This window comes from Ambystoma mexicanum, chromosome 6q (genome assembly GCF_040938575.1).
Source record: "Ambystoma mexicanum isolate Mex_15411 chromosome 6q, UKY_AmexF1_1, whole genome shotgun sequence".
NCBI classification, from domain to species: Eukaryota; Metazoa; Chordata; class Amphibia; order Caudata; family Ambystomatidae; genus Ambystoma; species Ambystoma mexicanum.
Window position 1 is genome coordinate 1,657,926,753 of NC_090937.1, and position 23,324 is coordinate 1,657,950,076.

The window sequence follows — 23,324 nt, forward strand, 5'->3', positions numbered from 1 at the left end:
GTTCTGAAATATGGTCAGAAGATAAAGCCTAGCCCCAGTTCAGGAATATGGTCAGAAAATAAAGCCTAGCCCCAGTTCTGGAATACAGTCAGAAGATAAAGCCTAGCCCCAGTTCTGGAATATGGTCAGAAGTTAAAGCCTAGCCCCATTTCAGGAATACGGTCAGAAGATAAAGCCTAGCCCCAGTTCTGGAATACGGTCAGAAGATAAAGCCTAGCCCCAGTTCAGGAATGCGGTCAGAAGATAAAGCCTAGCTCCAGTTCTGGAATAGGCTCAGAAGATGAAGCCTAGGCCCAGTTCTGCACTACGGTTGAAAGATAAAGCCTAGCCCCAGTTCTGGAATACATTTAGAAGATAAAGCCTAGCCCCAGTTCAGGAATGCGGTCAGAAGATAAAGCCTAGCTCCAGTTCTGGAATAGGCTCAGAAGATGAAGCCTAGCCCCAGTTCTGCACTACGGTTAAAAGATAAAGCCTAGCCCCAGTTCTGGAATACAGTTAGAAGATAAAGCCTAGCCCCAGTTCTTGAATACGGTTAGAAGAAAAAGACTAGCCCCAGTTCAGGAATACAGTCAGAAGATATGAGCCCACACGGGAACAAATACCCTGCGAGCAGCCTTACCTTGAGTAGGGATACTATGACATAGGACATCCACGTTTACTGCCACACCAGGGCAGACCATCCACTTTGGAGCCATATTCCGGAAGCTTATACTCTGCAGTCAGGTGTATCAATTGGAAAATGTCCGCTGGTCACCAGACATCAACTCAAGGTCCAGTTTTGTAGCTGTTGTAGAGAAAGTGGGAGAAGGCCTCAAGACCAGTCCCTCTCATGGAAGTCAGCTAGGGGAAGCGAGGGCTACGAGCTGCTACCCCTTTAAATCTCTTTGGTACCCCTGGCACTGTCTCTGCTCACTGAGCTTCTGGGCCTCATACTTAAAGGAGTTACTTATTGTTAATGGAAAAATGTTGCCGGCCTGAAATAAGTAACTTTGGTTTCAGCCCTCCAAGTGTGTTGGGTTCCCTATTTCCTTTGGAAGTTATGACTGCTTGCATAGTGGGAGCCACCAGCACAAGTCATTCATGAAAGAGTGCACACGTTGACCGTTGCCACAAGGACAGGACCCATTCTTCACAATGGCACTTGTCCCGTCATCTTCCTGGTGAGTGCGTCCGGAGCTGTGTACCTCTCTATGCATGTTCCGTGTGCAAGTGTGTACCACATCTCTGTGTTTGCAGTTTGCTTAAATGTGATGTCTTATGCGTGACACTTCGTTGTAAATGTGCATTTGTATCCATGTACTTTTGCACAAGTAGGGAGTTATTCTGATATGCTCACTGCACTGAACCTTGCAAGGCAAGAACGCGAGTTTTTTAAGGCAGTAATCACCGGATGTCGTGTTCATACAATCCGTTATGCATTACCCCTCCTGGGTTAGTTTGTGCATTTAATCAGTCGTGGCTGTGATGGCAATGCAGAAAGCATGACGCTAGTCAGGTGGACACACACGGCACACACTCCAGTTTCACATGCAGTGCAGTGTCGCCCGGATATTGCACTTCACACACTGTGGACAGGAAAGGGTCACATATCGGGTACCCCCTACGCTGGCCATTTCATAAACAGAGAGCAAAACAGCAATGTTTAATGCATCAGAAATGTCCATAACCTCACTTCTCCAGGGCAAAAGGTTTACATCTACAGGCAGAGAGATTCGATTACAAGGTATTAAAGAGTATGTTATAGGATAGAACATTTTGTACCCATCCAGTACTGCACCTAAAATTGCTATTCAGTGAAAGCAGCCGGCAGGTTCAAAGCATACATAATAATACTACCAAAGATTAGAGTTATCGCCAACGTGGCTACTAAACAAGGATGCCACGTACATACATGCAGTACTGGTGGACCAGCACCAGTGCTGGAAATTCAGCAAATGCTTAGACAACATGGATCAAACAGGATTTGGCACAAATGGTATCATTTAGAAAAATGTTCATTATGGCAAACGTGAGGCCACTGCGTGCACTATATTTGCTGCACGGCATAACATGGAATGCGCTTTCTGCACTTCTTGTGAGGTTATGCAGCAAGCACGGCATATACTGCCGCCTGCTACATTTGCGTCCTAGTGAAAACATTTCAGCTAATGCAGATTTTGGATAAACCTGTTGCCTCGATTCATGCTATGAAACACTTGTGTACAGGCGCGTTATTAATACCATATCATATATTATCTAAGCAGCAGAATTGGTGATACATATATTGGCACCATTTTGTTTTGTAGAAAGTGTTTATAATGTGGACCAGGTGTTAGGAGCTAATCAGTAAAGTCATGACCCTGGTAAAGCCCTTTGTTCGACCCGATAGGTGGAGATCAGACCCCACCAGTGATTTTATAGCGCCTCGTTTTAGGCACATTAAGTACATCTCTCCTGAGGCCGGATTAAAAAAAGTGAGTAAATACACTTAGCACCAGGCTTGCTGCTTAGGCAATTGTTGGGGATGAGGTGGTCCAATTCCACCCCCCTCACCATTCCCACAGTGAATAGATCAGGTGTAAGCCAAGGAGGGAGAGGCCCTCACCCCCACGGCACCTCGCCTCACGATGTAACATAGAAATGTGCCTGCATAACCTAAACCACAGCCCCGCCGATAGACGCCATTTTGTATTAGTAAAGACACCATCTTTTGCTAGGCCCAAAAATCATCCCTCTGCAAAACCCAGCTCTCCCCATCCCCAGCGCCTCGCACAGAGAGCCCAAGCCACCGCCACCTCCTCTCCCCTGCCAGCTCCACGCGAGTTTTGTTCTCATGGAAGTCCAACCATTTATTGTTGCAATTGTTTAGCATCACTTCCCCAGATTATTCCCTCTGCAGAGCGAGATCGAAGCAAGCCTCTGAACAAGTGCCCATCCTTCTCCACAAAGCTGCCCATGCCCCTTTCAACCCCCACCCCGCCAGGCCAAGGACCACCAGTCGCCAACCCATCACTCTCTTTCATGCTGATGCCCATCTGACCGCCTCATACTGACCATTCCAGAACACCCACCATAGACTTAATCTGTATAGTACTATATTCCCTACACGCCAAAACATGTCACTGTCATGACATATGGGAAAACATAAAATAGTAGATCATACCATCAAGCGATGACACCTGGGTGCAGGACCGCGGTATCATACAGGGGCTGAGTGCAGAGGTTGGAATGCCAATATATTAACCCATGTGTCTCCGAAGTGCCCCCATTCATGCAAGGATTTTATGGTTACCATTATTCCCATATTATTAGTTCCTGTTGTGTTAGCTTAGACAGTTAGGAATGTATCATACTTGTCCTGACCTTCACTGCAGAGATGAGCCCAGCTGACCCACGTGCCAGCAGACTGACTGGCAACCTGGCATCCACTATGAACCAACTGTGCCACATGGCCCCTCCAATCCGCACCCAGAATTTGTACCCTATGCGATCTCATATTTGCTGAAGATTTCTATCCTTATAATGTGCTGCCCGTGTATTGTTTGGCAGAGTGCTCTCGGGCAGCAGAGTTCCTTGCTTGCTAACTTTATTTTATATAAACCCAACATGGAGTAGAGAAAACCAGTACTCAACACTTGATTACTTCTTTGTATCCGAATCCTTTTTACCAAAAGCTTGGGAACTGAAAGTATGTAAGATGGAACACAGTGACCATAATCTCCTAAAAATGACCTTCACTTCTAGCAAAAAACGTACACAAAAATTATGGATACATGACATCTCATATCGCTCAGGAAGGAATGAAAACTAGTGACGTAAATCAGGTCACATCCATTATGGCACAAACATCTGATGCGATTGAATATCAACACATATTTATGCAATTTGCAGAACATAAACAAGGGCTTAAACAGCAGCGACTGCAACATAAGCACAAGTTTGATATCCAAATATTACAACGAAAACATATGATGCGCAGAGAAATTCGAAGGCTATCGTGTAAGGATAAAAGTCTTTTTCTTGCAGGGAAAAAACTTGAAACCCAAAAATATCGAAACTGGAGAAAGGTTTATAACGCAACATTGCTTCAAAACGACTCTGAAGAGATGCTCAAAAAACTAAAAAATAACAACTCCTCTGAATTTTGGTCCTTAATAAACAACATGGCTGCACCAGAAGATGCAATCCAAACGTCACTAGTCTTAGAGGAAACCGGGATAAAACATTACACAGAAATGTTTAGTAGCTCAAAAGTAAAAGGTAAAACAAATGCTAAAACATTAAAGTTGTGGGATCTGTCCTTCGACAAAAATGACATCTTGAGCTCTATCATAAACTCAAGCACCTCAAGAGCCCCAGGTCCAGACGGGTTTACAAACCATATGCTAAAACAAAATCCTGAAGCATGGGTCAAATTCTGCAGCATGTTGTTCGAAAGAATAAAAACCAAATGTATGACACCGAAAACATAGAAAAACACCATCATAGTACCAATATTTAAAAAAGGTGACAGATCCACCCCAAAGAATTATCGGCCAATCGCTTTGCTTGACGTGCTTGGTAAGATCTACGCACGTCAATTGCAAAAAATGCTGTCAGCATGGTCGATAGAAACAAATCACATTGATATCCGACAAGCTGGCTTTGCCAAAGGAGTTGGTTGTAGCTTAAATACTCTACTACTGAATCTACTAAAAATGGAATCAATTAGGACCAACGCCCCAATCTATGTGGCATCGATTGACTTCTCGCATGCCTTTGATAGTGTCAACCGACATATCTTATGGGCTAAACTTGAAGCTTGGGGGTGCCCGGCAAGTCTACTCACTGCAATAAAAGAACTGCACTCAGATACAACCATACAGATTAGACTAGACCGAGGCGGCACACTATCTAAACCAGTAAAAACATACAAAGGCATGAAACAAGGGTGTCCTTTGGCGGCCATCATATTTAACCTATTTATATCGGATATAGGAGATACCCTTAACAGGGTAGCAACTTTTCCACCAAAAATCCATGGTTCTCATGTAGGATGGTTAATATATGCAGATGATTTAATACTCTTAGATGTTACTCCGATAGGGCTACAACGAAGGTTAGATGCCCTTGAAAAGTTTGTCAATGAAAATGATCTCTGCATAAATAAACAAAAATGTGAAGTACTGACACTACGAAATCTGTCAAACCAAAAGAGAGGAACCAAACAATTTGTTTGGTATCTAGAAAAAACACCTCTCAGAACATCATCCCACATCAAATATCTTGGATCCTTGATAAGCTCGAACATAAACGACGGACCATGGGTGGAAGAAACAAAAAGAAAATGCAAACAGTTAGTCTGTCAAGCCGCGACTATAAATAAAAAGTACGGAAAATTTTCAGCAAAACCAATGACCTACTTTTACAGACAAAAAGCTGTCCCAGCTTTAATATACGGTGCTGAAAACATGTTTGGTTGTCCATATGAATTATGGGACACACTGGAGAACATTTTCTGGACTAGAGCATTACATCTGCCAAAGGGTTGTCCTACAAGTAACATACGATACGAACTGGGGTTGATATCAATAAAAGCGAGGGTGAGTTGGAACGCACTTACCCTGTACAGGAAGACTTTGTTAGACAATCCAGTTCCACAATTCAAAATCCTTCAAACCCCAGCCTCTGACCTACAACACACGGTACTGTCAGAGTGGAGTAACCTTTGTATAGGGTTAATGGACATAAATAACATACAAACCGAATCTCTGATAAAAAATCCTGATAAAGCAAAACTGACGCTATGGAGATCTGATTGGCATCGAACCTCTACAGAGCGAGAAAGCTCACGTTTGATGAAGGATGTTCCACCAGAAGCCCGCGAGTATGACAAATTACAGTCTTACTTAATACAATCACCTGATCAAAACACCAGATTATTATTTTTGCAATTTCGACTCAATCTGTTCCAGACCAAAGACCGCACAAAATCTTGGAAGCAGAATGAAAGTGCAAATACAACATGTCGTTTTTGTAATCACTCAGTGGAGACTCTAAAACATCTGACTCTATTTTGTAAAAAGTTCAGATCATTACGAACTAAACTGTTCGGACCACTCTTTAAAGAATGCCAAACTTATAGTGCCATGGACTGGTGGAAAACCATGTTCGATGGCTCAAACCGAAAAGTCATGTTTGGACTGGTAATGTTCTTAAAGGATCTAAAAACTTGCTTAACTGAGCCAAATCCCACATCTGCTTTGCAATTAAAAAGAATCTATGAAAATGGCGGAAGATGACTAAGAAACTTATTGCGTGAGCGTGTGGGTCTGTAAAACGATAGTAATGTGACTGAGAAAGAAACATTTTTAAAGGTTTATTTCGAAACCAAATAAAAATAAATAAATAAAAAATATAAAGTTTGTTACCCTTGCAATTCATCTCTTGGTCTCATTCCCTGAAGGGGTGTGACGGGGTGTGCCGTCATTATTTGGAAAATTGAGAGTTTTATGGTGCCCACCTTCACAATACAGAATGGGGCAAACAGGTGTCCTAATATGTATTAAATAAAACAATTTGCACTAAGGCAAACATGAGTCAGGCTGTTGCTCTTACTGTTTGCTACAAAAAATAAAAATAAGTCTTTTTACTGTAGTTTTGTTTCTGCTATGCAGCAAACATAGTACACACATGAGTCTACTTCAGTTCTGCTCTAGTGTGATAGAGTACCACTGTGATAGAGTACTGCCGCTGGACTTCTGTTGTGAAACCTACATGTTCATAGGTTTACACATAAAAAGTCCCCCTCTAGTTCTGGCACATTCTCCAGTCGCACAAAGGCAAGCTCCAAAGTTACGACTTAGCTAGAACCTGGCCCGCAGAGCGGGTGGGGGGGGCGTGGGGAGGCGGGGGTTCCCCGTGGCACAGGCTGGAATTTTTATCATCTCATGAAGCCCTGATCTCAGGCCTGCCCAGCTTGTTAATGCATCCATTTCACAGTGAGGAGCCTTGGCCCAGAGCCAGGGTGAGTTTTATAAACTGAGCCGAGGATGTTACAAGATGTTGCTGCTTTCACGGGCAGTCAGTAAGGAGACCTACAGCCTGGTTCACTCTGGGCTGCCCCCCTTCACTTGGACACGACTTGGTGGAAAAGCGTTGTGAACCTGCTTTAACCCCTTAAGTGCCAGGCTGTTATGCAAGTTTATGCAAGGGCGAGTATGTTTTTAAGGTTAAACTTAGATAAACAATCAGACACAAATTGAATGCATTCAGAACCAGTGCTACAATGTAAAGCCCTCTGCGAATAATTGGGCACTTGTTGCAGACACGGAAACCATATATGGACATTTGTTTATTTCGAACTCCACAAGTGGTAACACAACTCTTCACCCATATTCCCAAGAGTGGGGAACCAGCGCCCTTGCAAGGAATGTGCTCAGTGTTTCTCTTCCAGCAGTCTGCAAGCACCTCCCGGGGCACGAGGCACTGTATGGTGGAGATCACGGCGTGGTGGCCGACGGTAGCACTTTCTGTGGCTGCCATTGCTGATAGCTGTTGTGCACTTCTATTGAACCCCAAAGACAAGAACTAAGATACGGTTAAGAGGCCCTGTTCCCCCAATCCACGTTTGGAACAATTAGCCACCCACTCTGGAGCTGTTGAACAAGACACCAGACTTCTGGTGGTTCGTGGTCACCTTGAATTATCCCATAAACAGGTAGAAGTCCTGACTCTTACAATAGTGACAATTGTGGCCTTTATTCCCCCTTGCCCTGGAAGGACATATCTTGAAAAATGGAATGGTGCCAATTAAGCGCATGAGCACCTCGGCTATCTGCTCAAAGTGCCCTTCTGCAAAGGCCTGCTTTCTCTGTCTTCTCTTTGCAGGAGTGGGGTTTCTAGTATTTTCTGATTAGTGTATTGCATTTTACTTTTTCATTAAAAATCTATATTTTATACAGCTCTGCTTGGACATTCTTTCTTCTTCGACCATTGTACTAATAATGTTTGTGTTGCTAATGGTAGCTCACACGCCTCCTGAAGATATAGCTTGCTCTCAGCCCACTTTATCAAAAGAGGACTACCTGGACAGTATTTCTACGGGACCCCCTCCATGCACCACCACACCAAATCCAATCTCTGCAATGCTCTCAGAAAGGTTGTTCCTTTCTCAGCAAGTAGTAGGCTGTCTTCCTCCACCTCATCTTCCTCAACCAATAGTGTAACCACACAGCCTACTTCTGTGGGACACAAAATCCTGGCAGCTACCTTGCAAGCAAGAGGCTTTGATCCATATCTTTCGAAGACTGCAGTTCTCTGTATATACTGCAACATACCACTGTGCAGGGGGGAGCATTTCCGAAGTGCTTTGGAAGCTGTAATCAAGGAGCATGAGAAACACTGGCTCCTACCTTACATGTAACACACATGCAACATCTTCCCCAGTCCACCTGCGCCTCCATATTAGTGCTTGGTGCCTCTTCCCCCATTTCCCTCCCTACCTATCTCATACTCCCCCACCCTCCCTAAACACTCTTACACACCAACACACTCCACTAAATACAATTTTTAAACCAAGTTTCACCTCGCTGTCCGCGGTCGTCCGCGAATGCAAGATGGCGGGCGCCACCAAAAATCTGACGCACTCCACGCGCCACGCCATCCAATCAGTGAACACGTCGGATGTCTGCGGACATCGCGCAAGCCGCTCGGCCAATCAGGGCATTGTCCGCGGAGCGAACCGGGAAGTCCGTCCGCGGAGCGAATGGAGATATCACTAATTGTTTTGCCTTACATTTTGGTCATTTAAAAAAGAAACTACTGGACGGACTTACACCAAATTTGCAAAAGCACGCTTTTGGGACCAAGCCCCCGCTCCTGCCGCAAATTTGGTGTAAATCCGTCCAGCGGTTTGGGCTGTAGGTGTGCGCAAAGTTTTTTCCCATTATGTCTAAGTTTTGGGACCCCCCTATAACTTTGCCCCCCCGGACCAAACCTCCCCAAACTTTGCAAAACAATTCAGAGTGGGCCATATACTGTCTTTGCAAAGTTTGGTGAGGATTCGTCCAGGGGGAGCAAAGTTATAAGTCACCCAAAAAATGCTCTTCCTATGGAAACACCAACTTAACCTTAACTACATGGACGCTACCGCATCCATGTAATATATATATATATATATATATGAGATATGGTACGTGATCAAGCAGCAAAGAAGCTTATTTATTTATTTATTTATTTATTTATTTATTTATTTATTATGAGTATATAATCACCGAAGTGATTTTTACAAGAAGATGAACAGAAAACTTCAATTGTTTTTTAAAAACTTCTCAGAATGTTTGTCCAAAAATCAAAACAAAAGTCATGGCTAAAAGAAGAAGAAATGTGAAGATTCAAGGTAAAGGCGAAGGTGAAGGTGAAGGCACAAGGTGAGATCACTCCCAACCATCTTGATAATTGCACTGACCCACACGCCACCAAGAGGTGTCGCCCCTTGTGCCTGGCTTTACATGGGACCACTCTGGCGAGTCTCCGAAGCTGAGTGTGCGAAGATCTGGTCCAGAATGTTAGTGGCTGCTATAGCCCAAGAGGGTCTCAAGCCTCCTATTAAGCGCTCCCACCAAACTGCTTCGTCACTCAGGTAAGCATTCTTTAAGTGATGCAGTATGTACTGCGATCTGAATTTGTCTGTTCCTGGACACAATAATAAAAGCTGCCGTAGTGTTTCGCTTTGTTCGGAGTCGTTGCAAAAGCGGCAGGTATTGGATGGAGAGAGGCCCCTTATGTGCAGGATTTCATTCGTGGGTAACAAATTCAACCTCGCACGCAGAAGAGTGTTCCAAGTTTTTCTGCTTGGATGTTTTATCAGAAAAGGTTGAACTGTATTCAATTTTCTACATGTTGGAGGTAGGTGGCTAGTAAGCTTATACTCAGATGCCTTGTCCAATGTACTTATCCAGTCCATTTCCTCAATACGCAATTTAGTTTTTGTTGGATTGCCCAAAAGTTCTTCCATGGAGCTGCCGCAGATTTCAAGTTGCTGTAAACACATTAACTCCCATTTGGACAGTAATATGCTTTTGCTTGAGTTCATCTCCACATGTACCATCAGAAAAATTGACGGGGAAGAAGGATCTTTGATCTTCCAGTATAGCATAACAGAAGCCCTTTTAACTGTTGACTCTAAAGAAGAAAGAGAGAGTTCACGTTTTATCAAGGCAATCGGATTGGAAGATGGTAAATTCAAAACTGAACGCCAGAAGAGACTCTCAAGTCTGGCCCACAGAGAATTGGGTAGAGATGGCATGGTGTCGGCTCCATAGGTAATAGGTGGGATAACTTTGCGCCCCAATAGAATTTGAGTAGGGGCATCAATGAAAAGCGCCCATATTTTTTTCCAATATTCTTGCTTGTGAGACTAGAGTTTTCATTTTTTCAAAAAGGTGGTGTTGCATCGCTGTGTCTTTAGGTGTGGAGTCAATGAGGACTCCAAGGTATTTGAATTCTGCGACTTGTTCGATTTTATTTCCAGTCTGGAACCATGAGTTGTTCTTTTTCCTTTTGTGGCTTTTTTCAAACCCCACGATCTTTGTTTTTTGTTTATTTAACTCTAGGTCGTTGGCAGCTGTGTAAGTGGTCAATGCAGACAACTGGCGTTGTAGGCCGATTGCGGTCTGATCAAGTTGAATGAGATCGTCTGCATACAAGAGTCTTGGAATCTTCTCTTTGCCCAATTCTGGGGGGAATGGTTGTGTCCTAATTGAGATTTCTTTGTAGTCCCCAAAGTATGAAAGAAAAAGGCCTGGAGCTAATGGGCAACCTTGTTTAACCTCTCTGTCGGTTGTTATAGCTGACGAAAGCAGACCACTGGTATTCAATAGTACCTGCACCGATGTGGAAGCATGAAGAGCTTTAATAGGATTCAAAATCTCCTGTGGACAATCCCAGTTGTTGAGTTTTTCCCAATGTTTCCTATGATTGACTAAGTCAAAGGCCTGGCAGAGGTCTATGAATGCCAGGGATAGGTTCCAATTTGTTTTGCGGGCTTTTGCTTTTAGTATACTGAGAATGAAGATGTTTATGCTAGTTCCTACTCCCTTTTTAAACCCAGATTGGAGAGGGTCATTACAGGGTGCACTTCTTGCCCACTGATTGAAGTGATCCAACAAAAGGGACCCATAGACCTTCCCTATGACGTCAAGGAGAGCCACTGGGCGAAGGTTCCTAGGGTCATCCTTCCTCCTTTTTTAAATATGGGGATGATGACCGCTGAGGTCCAAGAAGGCGGGATTGTGCAGAAGATTGTGCATTTGTGGAAAATTAGACTCAGCAGATTTGTCCAGTCTTCTGGGGCAGATTTCAAATTCTCATTAGACAGACCATCAGGCCCTGGTGCCCTTGATTTCTTTAACTTGGATATTTTATCCAAGATTTCGATTCTGTCAGAGAGATCAACGCAAGGTGCTGTCGTCTGCAGTGGTAAAGGCCACTCAGCAGAATCAGTGTTGAGTAGAACCAAATCCATGTTGCTTCCGAGATGCTGTTCAGCATCATTGTGGTTGCTTCTTTAGCCTGTGGATTGACCAGACTCCAAAACTCTCTAGAATTGGATTTTTGGATTTGTTCCAACATATCTTCGAGTCTTGTTGATGTAATATTAGACGATGGCACCGTAGCCAGCTTTTGTAGGCTCTTGTTGTCTCAATTACGTGAGCTCTATTGGAGAGCGTGTTGTTTCTTGAAGCCATCCTTTTCGCTCTGCGGAGGATGTTTCGCTGTGCCGCCAAAAGGGCATCGAAATTGTGTGCGTGGTATGTTTGCTTTGCGTTTATCCCCTTTGAGCTTTTTATCGTGGCTCTATAAGGTTCCAAAAGTGGTCTGTAGTCAACCTCCGCAACAGACTGCCTGTTTCCATATGAAGAAGTAATTGCTCGGATATTTGCCGTGTGACCCTTACCCGGTTGCCTTTTCCTTCCGGTTCGATTCTTCCAGAGTAATGGGCTGGTGCTGGTTTTGTAGAAGCCCATTTGATGGCCAGAAGATTGTGGTCACTTTGGTTTGACTGATGAATGCTGAATTCTGTCAGCCGAGCTAGAAGAAATTCAGAAGCAAAGATGTAGTCTATTTTTGAGTGGACCATGCCTCGCTTCCATGATGGTAAAATGGTGGAATCAGGAAGTACGGATGCGGTGTTAAAAAGTTGCCTGGCCATCATCAGCTTATGCCAAGCTGTACCTTGTCTGCAGGGATTACTCTGTGAAGGACCTGTGGCAACCGAGCCAACCGTTGGACATTTCATGTTTAGGTCTCCACATACAATCCTCACATGCCCCGAACTCCAGGTATGCCGAATCCAGTGTAGAAGTAACTATGTCGAACAGTGAGGTCTTTTGAATCGCTTTGTGGTTCCAGTAGATGGACATCACCAGCAAGAAGGTGCGTGTGTGCTGGTCTTCCGCTGACTCCTTTCGCAGCCAAGAGATAAGTACCGCGATGACATAAGGGGACTTCAGGATGATTTTAATTATTTCTAGTCCCACGCCCATCCGGACTGCAACAATTAGTCCTGAAGAGGGCCTTCCTTTATTTCCTACTAATGCTTCTGAGAAGGCGATCTCAAAACCATCCAGTGTTGGTTTAGATTTTAACCAAACCTCTTGGAGACATAGAATATCGTATTCCCCTAAGTTGATGTCACCAGGTATTATTAAGTGTAGGAACCCTCTTGTGTTCCAGATCGCCAGAGAGAGTGATTGTTGCTCTTTATCAGTTTTGGTGAGAGCTGGTGGCTATTTATAGAGGCGTGTAGACAGAGCTTTCGGTAACCAGGCCCATGTAGAGGAGTTGAAGTTCGGTCTGGCCTGAGTCACCTTTTGATTCTCCTCTAGTAATGTGGTCGCCTTTGTATTAAGTGGTTTGCAAGGGGAGATATCTTGCCCATGAAGTGATGATTGGACCGTGTCCAACCGGAGGGTTACTGATGATTTCCTTGGCAGATCGTCGCTTGAGCTAGAATGCTGGTGTTCTTCATTTGTAGGTCTGTCCTCCGTCGTTGTGCGGTCCTTTACCTTCTCGTGGTCTGCTTTAAGTGGCCTGAGTAAAGTTAGCTCAAACCCGTGTTTGTATAGTACCTCCGCTGCTGCTGACAACAAAGTGATCACATTGACTGATGATATGCAAAGCAGACAAGAGGCCTTATGACACTCATGAGAAGGTTCCACCGTTTTAAGATTTTCTGATTTTAGGTTCCTTAAGGAGGAGATACTGTGTATCAGTCTCAGCACCGTGCGTCTATTTAAGACCAAGTATTTTTGGTTGCCAGACCGTTGTCGTATTTTGACAGAAGGATTCAACTTTTGGCTATTAGAGTCTTGGTACGACTTCTTCTGGTGATGAGAACTATTGTTGTTTGTGGTCCTGAAATCCTTTTCTCTGCTGCAAATACTTAATATCCTTAGTATTGTCCGATAAGTCAGCTTTTGTTTGGATATGGACTCTCGAACTGTATTTAGCTTGTGGCCGACGAGTAGATGAGTCTGAGTCAGGGTTTTGTTCAGTGCGTTTTTCAGTAGGCTTGATGGTGTGATCCCATTTGTTGCTTCGTAAAGATTTGAAACGGTCATCTAGTGAGGTGAAGCCTGAAAGATCCCTAATAACTGTCTGGTGGCTGGGTGATAGCTTGGGAAGATGAGAGTTCACGCCTTTCTGTTGGCTTTCAACACTGACATCAAGATGTTGTCTTAAATCCATCAAGTCTTTGTGAGTAAGAAAATCGTCTACTGATTTTGGTGACTGAGAAAGAACTTCTGGTGGTTTTTCAGTATTTAAGGCGTTTACTGGAGCTGATTTCTTCCCTCCCAGACTTTGAGTATTCTTCTGTCGGAGTTCGGGTTGCTGAGTCACAGGGGTTGGCTTAAACAGAGGTGCCGTTTTTAGGCATACTTGTGAGCTGGGAAATTGTTGTTTAGTTCTCGTGTCTAAGTTCCCGTCGAGGGACATCCCTGAGCCCGATAGTTTTTGGCTTAGTCCTTGAATAAATTTCATTCTTGACTGATCTTTGAGTGGGAGGGTGTCATCAAAACACATCACATCATTGTCTCCCGGCTTATTGAGTGTCGAGTCTGGTCTAATTGGCGATGAGCTGTGGAGGCCTGGCAAGTTGCTAGAACCAGATTTTGGCCTTGTTCCACAATCCATGTAAGTGGCATCCCGCCACAGAGTTTCTTGTGCTGTTGTTTGGGAGCTTGCATCCATCCTTGGCCTGTCTTTGTTGTTTTTTCTTGAGACTGTTGAAGGTTCCATGAACTCAGATTGATGTAGATGGGAAGTGCCTTCTCTCCAAGGCGTTAATATAGCCTTCTAGATATATGAGCTTTGAGTTCATCATCGCGAAGATAGATGTATGATCTTTCAAGGAGTCATTGATTGATTGCCTCGTATAGCTTACAGAATGGTGCAAGTGCGATTGTTACGGCAGACATAGGGCCTCATTACGACCCTGGCGGAAGACCATGGTGCTATTAGCACCATGGTCCATGCCGGTAAATTACCGACTCCTCCATGGAGAAAGGGGGAATTACCACCCCATTACAAGGTTGGCGGGGCGGTAATTCCCCCTTCCTCCATGGCCCTTCCCCATTCCCATTTTTGCCCCATAGGTCATTGGCGGCACACCAATGGGGAAGGCGCTAATTATGGTGCTGCAAATTGCGGCACCGTAATTAGCACCAAGGTCCCTTTGCGGGTCCCTACTTTAACGGCTGGTCTACACCAGGCGTTAAGGTCGGGTCCCGCAAAGGGACCTCATAATTAGGTGCTAATAGGTTAACGGCGCCCCAGCCTTTTCCGGCGCCGTTAACCCATTAGCGCCAGGGTCGTAATGAGGACAATAATGTACATAAAGTCTGCTTTTTTCGACAGAGTCTCCTTTGGGATAGTGTAGGAAGACTCACTTGATCTTCTGTTAGTTGAAGAGCTCACTGGTGATGAAGGCGGCCATAACCGCGGCAATTCCTTGGATTTGTATTGAGGGCTGAGGAACCTCGGAATAGAACCCTCCCGGGGATCTAGCAAAACCTCCTTACTTCCGTTTCCCCCGTGTGTTTCAATATCAAGGAGAACTGCCGGGGCGATGGGCTTAGTCGCCAAGTTCCTTTTCTCCAAATTACTTTCATTGTCATATGAGCCCGAACTATTTTCTTTCGATGACACTGGTAAGGCAGTTAGCAGGCTATTTTTTTCCAATGACACTGGTAAGGCGGTTAGCAGGCCTGTACAGTTTGTATAAAAAGGCGCCAAAACAGAAGTGGCCAGTGAGAAAAGACTGTAGACTGCCACAGACTGCCCACTCTCACACCACTCCGCTTATTTTAAACAAGTCCACCTTAACTATTCCACCCCTGTTGAGCAGTGTATTACCACAATGATGACATCACATGCCAGCAATAAAGAGACCTCAGATCCATTGGATCCATGTTATGCCCCTTATGGTGCAGTGGCAGCCGTATTTGGCAGAAGATGCAGCACCGTTGTAGGATGCATTTATCGGGTGACATCTAATTCAGGGGAGCTATCCACCCACCCAAATTGGGCACACACAATGTTCCTTCATTAGCTCTAGTTGTTTTGACCAATCTGGGACCACAATTTCATAACATTGATTTCTTTCAGCGTCCCTCCCCTTTCATGACAAGAAACTCACAGGGTTCCACAGAAGGTCTATTTATTAACACAATTTAAATAATTGAATCGATTTACAGACAAACAAGTTAGAATTGCAGGAGATTCTAATGCCAAAAAGGAAAAATAATCAATACGCTAGTCACCTCAGTTTACAATGCTACAGTTAGAGAAATAGAGAGTTCTGTAACACACACATCACCATGGCTGTCTATACACATCCCCCCCGTGTGTGCACATGCAACACAGTAAGAATGCATTAGCGCTCATCTTTCATTTGTTAAAAAGAAAATGAACTCAAAGTCTCTCTGATTATCCAATTCTCGCTGTTTCCCCTTTATTCAAAATAGAAACAAGCCCCCTTACTGAATAGACCGGTCAGAATTTTAACAGCATTTTATTCTCAATTGCAACAGACTACTAGACCTTCATGTATGTAGGTGGCTTATAGAAAGAAATGTTTAACATGTATGTTGGCTAGATTCGATTCCGTGATGTTTCTAGCATACCTTTCTCACTTTCGATGGTAATCTTTAAACAGTGAGAGAATGGGTGGCGAGTAATCACCCTCTCCCTTTGTCTGTACCACTACCTTTAACAAGAGTATGTTGCTCAATGGCGCATCCAGGAAGGGAAATCAATTTCTTTAGTGGTCTAGGTATTCACACAGTAGAATGTTTTTTCTCGCATTGTTTGCTTGAGTGTGTATATATTCAATCTACACTCAGGTAAGATTTGGTTCGTTAGGGCGCTACATAAATGACACAAAATAAAAATAAAAACCACAGTGAGATGTCCTATGCTCTTCTGTACTTGTATATCGCACAGAAAAGGAGTCAAAGGATCTCCCCATATACATACCATAGGTACTATTTCATTGATCTATAATTGCAGAAGCAAATATGCTTATGAAATATTTACTTATTTCCCAGTATGCACAGCCAGCTTCTATAACCCACCTCTCAGTACTTATTAATAACAGGCACATAATCACTCTCCTCATGATGGTTTCCCTTTTAGATCATACTCACATGTGAATTTATGTTTGCTTCATCACAGTCTTCTTAAGGACTGGTTCAATTCTCCCCCTCTAGGAACAGGTGGGCAGCAGTCAGAAAATGGGATCCACATTCTCACCAGCCTGTCTGCTGTCTCTTACATTGAAGAAGGCCTGGGGCTTTCCCTCCTCCTACGCCTCACGTACAGTCTCTGATAATATCGATGAAAGGATCCAAAAGGAGAGTAATCTCTTCCTTCTCCTTCTTCATGTTTTCAGTTCTTAGTTCTCTGCATCAATCAGAGAGTGAGAGAGTTAGTCTGTCAGTCTCCACTCAGTGAGTGAGTGTTGAATCTTATGTGGAAAAGTTACCACACCTTTTTGACGTATGTATACTTTCCCCAATCTAATTGGTTAATGCATATGATTGGACAGTGTTCTAAAAGTGACATCACAGTAGGCATATCCCTCCACAGTCATTGGGCATATTAATAAAGGAGACAGTCTAATGGGAGTACTCTCTACACCCAGTTTCCATCCCATTTAATGTGATATCATCTCAGGGATGTCTTGCATTAAATATTGTAACATTCTCAGATAAGGAATTCCACACAGAGTACCACTTTACTAATTTGCTCCCCATATTCCTCTCTATTACACAAATCAATTGATGAAATTGTTATTATGAAAGAACCAAAGGTTAATTACTTACAGTTTTTGGCTTATAACTCATTGATACTGTTCTGTACAAATTATCATTCCATCTCAAAGTGACAGACTTATCCCTGGGGATGCTATGGCGTCCACTGTCAAAGGAGAGAAATGTAAACTGATCTGCCTCTCTGCAGACTTGTATTTTCACCGTCAACTGGTGGAGGGCAGTTTAGCAGACAAGGATGCTCCGATTCAACAATGCTAAGAAGTGGTCCATACAATTCTGAAGGGCTGCTGAGCGCCAAGCAATTTTGTAGCGACCAACTGCAAGGCATTGAACCTCATTACACAGAATTACCAGCGGGAAACCAGCATAGCTGCCTTACCATTTTCACTGCATGATATCCCGGTATTACTGTGATATTACACGCAGCAGAGACCCAGGTAAGTTCCCATTTCATTGAGTCCCATGGGACTCCATGGGATGGGATTGCAAGAATGACTGGCACCGGTAGTACCAGTGCCTTTGATTCCAGGTTTTCGTTGCCTGATCTATCGGCGGGTCAGGCCTGCTGGTAGATCAGAGCCCCCACTGGCAAACTCAGGTTTCACCGGTCTGGTAAAAATACTGGTGCTAGTATTACCATCAATTTTTCTGGCATTTTTACTGGACCGGGATCTCATAATGAGGCCCATAGTGTGGCAGAAAGAATCACTGAAATAAAACCAGGTTTCCAATTGTAACAGCACAATGTTATGGATCAAATTCAAGCTGAAATGTAGACATCTCGTGATGAACTGCAGAATCACATGATACCATTTTCCAATCTCCCGGACACTTATAATCAGTGCATGGAGGCCAAACGTAAGCTACAAGGAAAATACAATGACCCATCTGTGCATTATAATGCCCTGTTAGAAAACATTTCGGCACTAAAACTCTATTTAGTGAAATTAAAACAAGAAAATAATGAATTTGTTCTCAAAGAAGCTGAGAGCCAAAATGAATTTGATCAAATGAATCATAAGTGCCACAAAAAGATAGAGAGATCATTTTGTACAAGAGTGTGATGCTTTAAATCATGAGCAGCAGCAATTGATACAAAAACTAGAACAGACACCCTAAAATGCTGACCTGAGACAAGGTTCATCCAAGAAGTCGCCAATAAAATGTGAAAGAGGAAAATTAGCATCTGCGGATACATTGGAACAAATAGAAACTGACCTGACACAGGCACTTCCATTAAGCGTGTACTTGAAACAGAAATGCAGAAATTGCAAAATAAAAAGGACTTGTTGACTTTCCAGAGCAAAACACTGGGAGCTGATCAGGCCAGCATGTGCGATGTGAGAGAAGTCAAGTCTAAGCAGGAACTGATTCTTGAAATAGGAAAAAATGAAAAATGATATCAGGCAGTAATGGACTATAAATGTGCCCTACCATTACCTAGCAGATAACCATCAGAGGAAAGAACTTTGGTCAGAGGGAACATTCCCTCTTTCCAAAGGACTCATTCCCCCCACCTACAACTTCCTATAGGCAGGCTGAGAGGTGCCTAGCATTCCCTCTCTCAAATATGTTTTACTAGGAAGGATAACATTCCCGTATCTGCTATAGATGACTTCTCACCTTTTCCAGCGGGAAGGGTGAGTGGGGTCCCCCATGCAGCATGTCAGGAGGGTACAGGAATGGAAATGAAGACACATCTGGGCCTGAGGAAACATAGAATGAAGGGTTGAGAGATCTGGAACCGCAGAAAATAATCCTGCAGAGAAATCATGTATCCCACTTAACTGACATGGAAAGACAAAAGCTTCAACCAAGGAACGGCATTTTAAAAGTCTCTTCTCATCAGGGAGGCTAGGAGAATTCTTCTAGACCATCTAAGGGAAGAGACCCTGTTTATTTTCAGACTTCAGAAGAAGGACCCCCATATTACCCGACCTCTGAAAAGGCTTCTTGGGAAATTCACACTGAGATATCCCAGAGGAAAAAACAAAGAGAGGAGCCTGTGTCCTGTGCATCTAGAAGCATTCCCAAAATCAGAACAGTAGGGAAGAGCCCGATGAAAACAGGGAATTGGGTTCCAGCAGTAGTTATGACTCAGAGGAAGAGAGGAGTCAGATTTATAGATGCAAGAAGGGCAGATCCCTAAAGGGTTTAATCAAAGACCCTATAAAACAAATGAAAGCCATCAAAGGTTTGATGATCACTTATCATAAAAACACCAAATATTCCATGTTGGAAGATGTAGAGCTTCATGAGCAAATGATGTCCTTATTTGGAATAAGGAATGATTGCAACAACATGGAATATGTCAAATCGACATTCTCTCCTGAGTTTTCCAGCTTGCTTGCAGGGCTGGAAGACCAAAATGACCATAAATGGTCTACTTATAAGCCAGCCATTTAAAAACATTTCTCCATGTATAGAAACACACATGAGACCCGCACATCTGCATACAATATGGTGTGTGGCAAAGACCAATCTCCGAGATAGTTTGCCCAAGAGTTAAAGCGTGCATTTTCACATACTTCTCAGCAGGTAAATACTGACAGTAGGGAGTTTATAAGCACATGTTTCCATGCGCTCCCGAAAAACATAATCATCCAACAAGCGCAGGACTTCGACGATTTGTGAACTGTCAATTGGGTGATTTCACAGGCTGCTAGGATTTATGAGGTTCAAAAGCCTGCTGAAAACCTCCCAAATTAAACTCAATGTCTACAACCGTGAAAGTGGCAGAGGTGAAGAGTGCCCCTTCTTTGCATCTGAAGTCATGGGGCTTGATGAATAATCCTCCTACCACCAAACAGAATGACTGACAGAGAAGGCCCTTTGTCCAGTCCCAATCCAGCAACACTCAGCCAATGTTCCAAAATACCGACCCTTCTGACGCTTGTTCCTACGTAAGTCCACAATACCTGAGTTCTAGGCCCATCATGGGCTACAGATAAACTCTCCCACAATAGGGAGGGGGGGGGGATCCAAATCAAGGGGCTGCTACACTGGGAAATCCTAATCAGAACTTCCTGTGGGAAAGAAATCCAAACCCACTCCAAATCAGAATTTCCAAAATAATCTTCCTCCTCCTAGATTACAGGACAAAAGAGTCCAGAATCAAGGGGAGTTGAGATCCAGAAAGGAAGGTTACAGTAACTTTCAACCATACCTGTGGTAAACTAGGGTTTTTTCTCCCCTGACAAAACTCTCAAAATTAGGTGGCTCTCCACTGGGTACCTAAGACGCAGTTACTGTGTTACTGTTGTTCTGAAATGTGGTAAACTAGGGCTTGCCGCTCACTTCCTGTCCGTTTGCTCTCGTCTGTCTTCCCCCCACTCCCTCCTATTCCATGGTGCTCTCTATCTCGCCTATCTTCTCTAACTGCTTCTCCATTGACTATCCTGCTCTCCTCACTAAATCTGGTAGGAAAAAGTTTAAAAAGGACATCCTGGTCTCCAACCCAGGCCTCCCTATCGCTGACACCTACACCAGTGCCACCTCCAAGGAAACTGTCACTGACATCCTCTTTTTCGTGCCTTCGCCTGATCTATAGACCCTTCATATGGTCTCTGTGCTCTCTCCTTTCTCTTCTTCTCCCATTAATGGTGGCACCCATTGGGATGTCCTCCTGGCCCCCTTCCACTCCTCTAAGGCCATCATTAATGTCTACGCTAATGAGACCGTCTTGGTCCAAGGCCCTCAGGCCAACCTTCACCTCTTTGATAGACACTTCCCACACCTCATCAACTTCCTTTCCTCTCCTGCTGTCCCCCATCCTCTGTCCTCAGCTACCTTGCCTCCACCCTCCCTCCCTGCCCCCTCTCGTGCTCCTACTTCACCTCCGCAGAGCGTACCTCTGATCTGTACCCCTCCCCGGAAGTCCTTCAAGGTTGGCAACCTTCTCCACGTTGCCACTCTTAACTCTCGCTCTGCCATCTAACATTCCTCTGATATCTGTCACCATCTTGAGGAACTGGACATTGACGTCCTCGGTCTCACTGAGACCTGGTTCACCGCCAGCTCTGTCACCAGCTTTGACACACTCCTACCTGATGGTTACAAGATCCTCTCCATGCCCAGGCCCTACCGTGCTGGGGGTGTGTGGCCCTTATCTTCCCTGAGTGGATTCCTGCCACTGTCACTCCTACGCAGACCTACTCCTCTTTTGAATGCCTTGTCTGTCGACTCTCACTCTCTCCTAGCCATTCCTTTACCGTGGCTAATATCTATCGGCCACCTGGTCAAATTTCCTCCTTCCTCTCCGAGTGGGCGGACCTCTCCTCCTCACTCCTTGTTTGTTTATTTATTTGTATGGCACCCCTTACCCAGGGGCAACAGGGCGCAGGCAAAAGATAATTCGAAGCTTACAATGTTGCAGAAATATACACTTTGAAGTAGTAATAAAAATAATCACAATTACAGGAATAAGAAATATACAAATCTTCATACATACAAAGTCAATATCTATGCAGGGGTAAATATACAGATATGTACAGGGCTGTTAGAGGCGGGTAATCCTGAAAAAATATTCAGGATTACAGGAATAAGAGGTATACAAGTCTTTAAGCATAAAAGTCAATATCTATACAGGAGGTAAGTGTACAGATGTGTGCAGGGCTGTTAGAGGCGAGGGTAGAAACACAAACAAAGTATCACTATACATAGGTGTAGAAAGTGCAGCCAAATACAAGGGTTATTGGAGTTAAGGTGACTGATGAGGTGTCTTCTAAAGTGCAAATATGGTTGGTCAGCTCTTAGGTTGTGTGGCAGAGAGTTCCAGAGCGTGGCAGCTTTCACCGGGAAACTGTTCCCACCAATGGTGGAGAGTTTGAATCTGGGAATTATCAGACGGTTGGAATTGATAGTTCTTGTTTGTCGGATGGAGGACTTTCTCTTTACCTTGTTCATCAGATAACTGGGGGCGGCATTGTTGAGGGCTTTATGGGTTAGGGAGGCCAACTTTAGTTTGATTTTGTTGTCTGTAGAGAGCCATTTCTGTTGGCGTCTAGTGGTTGAGATATGATCTCTCTTATTAATGCCGAGGGCAGCTCTCAAGGCATTGTTTTGTAAGATTTGGAGCCTGTGGATAATGGATTTGTTAGCACCGCTATAGAGGGCATTACAATAATCAAGCCTAGATAGTATGAGTGCTCTTGCCAGGATCAGGCAGCTGTCATTGGATAGGAATGGTCTGCCTGCCCTTATTAATTTGCAAGTGTACGCAGTGGTAGATGCTAGTGAGTTGACCTGTTTAGTGAATGACATAGTGGCATCCAGATAAAAGCCAAGGGTTTTTACTTCCCTGGATACTCTGATGAGATTGCCATCTATGTTGAATTCGGCATATTCAAGGCCTAGTTTGTTGATATTAGCAGGGGTACCTAAGATGATGAGCTCTGTCTTGTCATCATTCAGGCATAGACCATGAGATGCCATCCATGCCTGAATGATGAGATATACCCTATTCACCAACTCTCTGTCCTTACTGTGATCCCCTGAAAGTGGGAGGAGAATCTGAGTGTCATCAGCATAGTTAGTGTAGGTGACACCCAGATGGTCCAGATCGTCGAACAGGGGTTTGGTGAAGATGTTATATAGTGTGGGGGAGACGCATGAGCCCTGCGGGACTCCGCAAGTGATAGGAGAGGGGTCTGCTGCTGCTGAAGGGGAGAAGACTCTCATAGTTCTCTCACTCAGAAAGGATTCAATCCATTTGATAGCTTCTGGGGAGAAATGAGCAGCTGAGTCAAGGTGTCTGCAGAGGACCTTGTGGTCGACGAGGTCGAAAGCCGCGGAGAGGTCGAGTAAGAGGAGGTGTGCTGTCTTGCCCTTGTCCCTCAGATCATCAATTTGGGTTTTCAGATCGATGAGGACTGTTTCCGTGCCGTGTAATGGGCGGAAACCTGATTGTCTGACGCCTAGTAGCTTGTGTAGTTCTAGGTATTTTTGAATCTGGACATAGGCAACTTTGTCCAAGATTTTCAGTAGGAAGGGTACCGTTGTGATGGGTCGGTAGTTGGTGGGGATGAG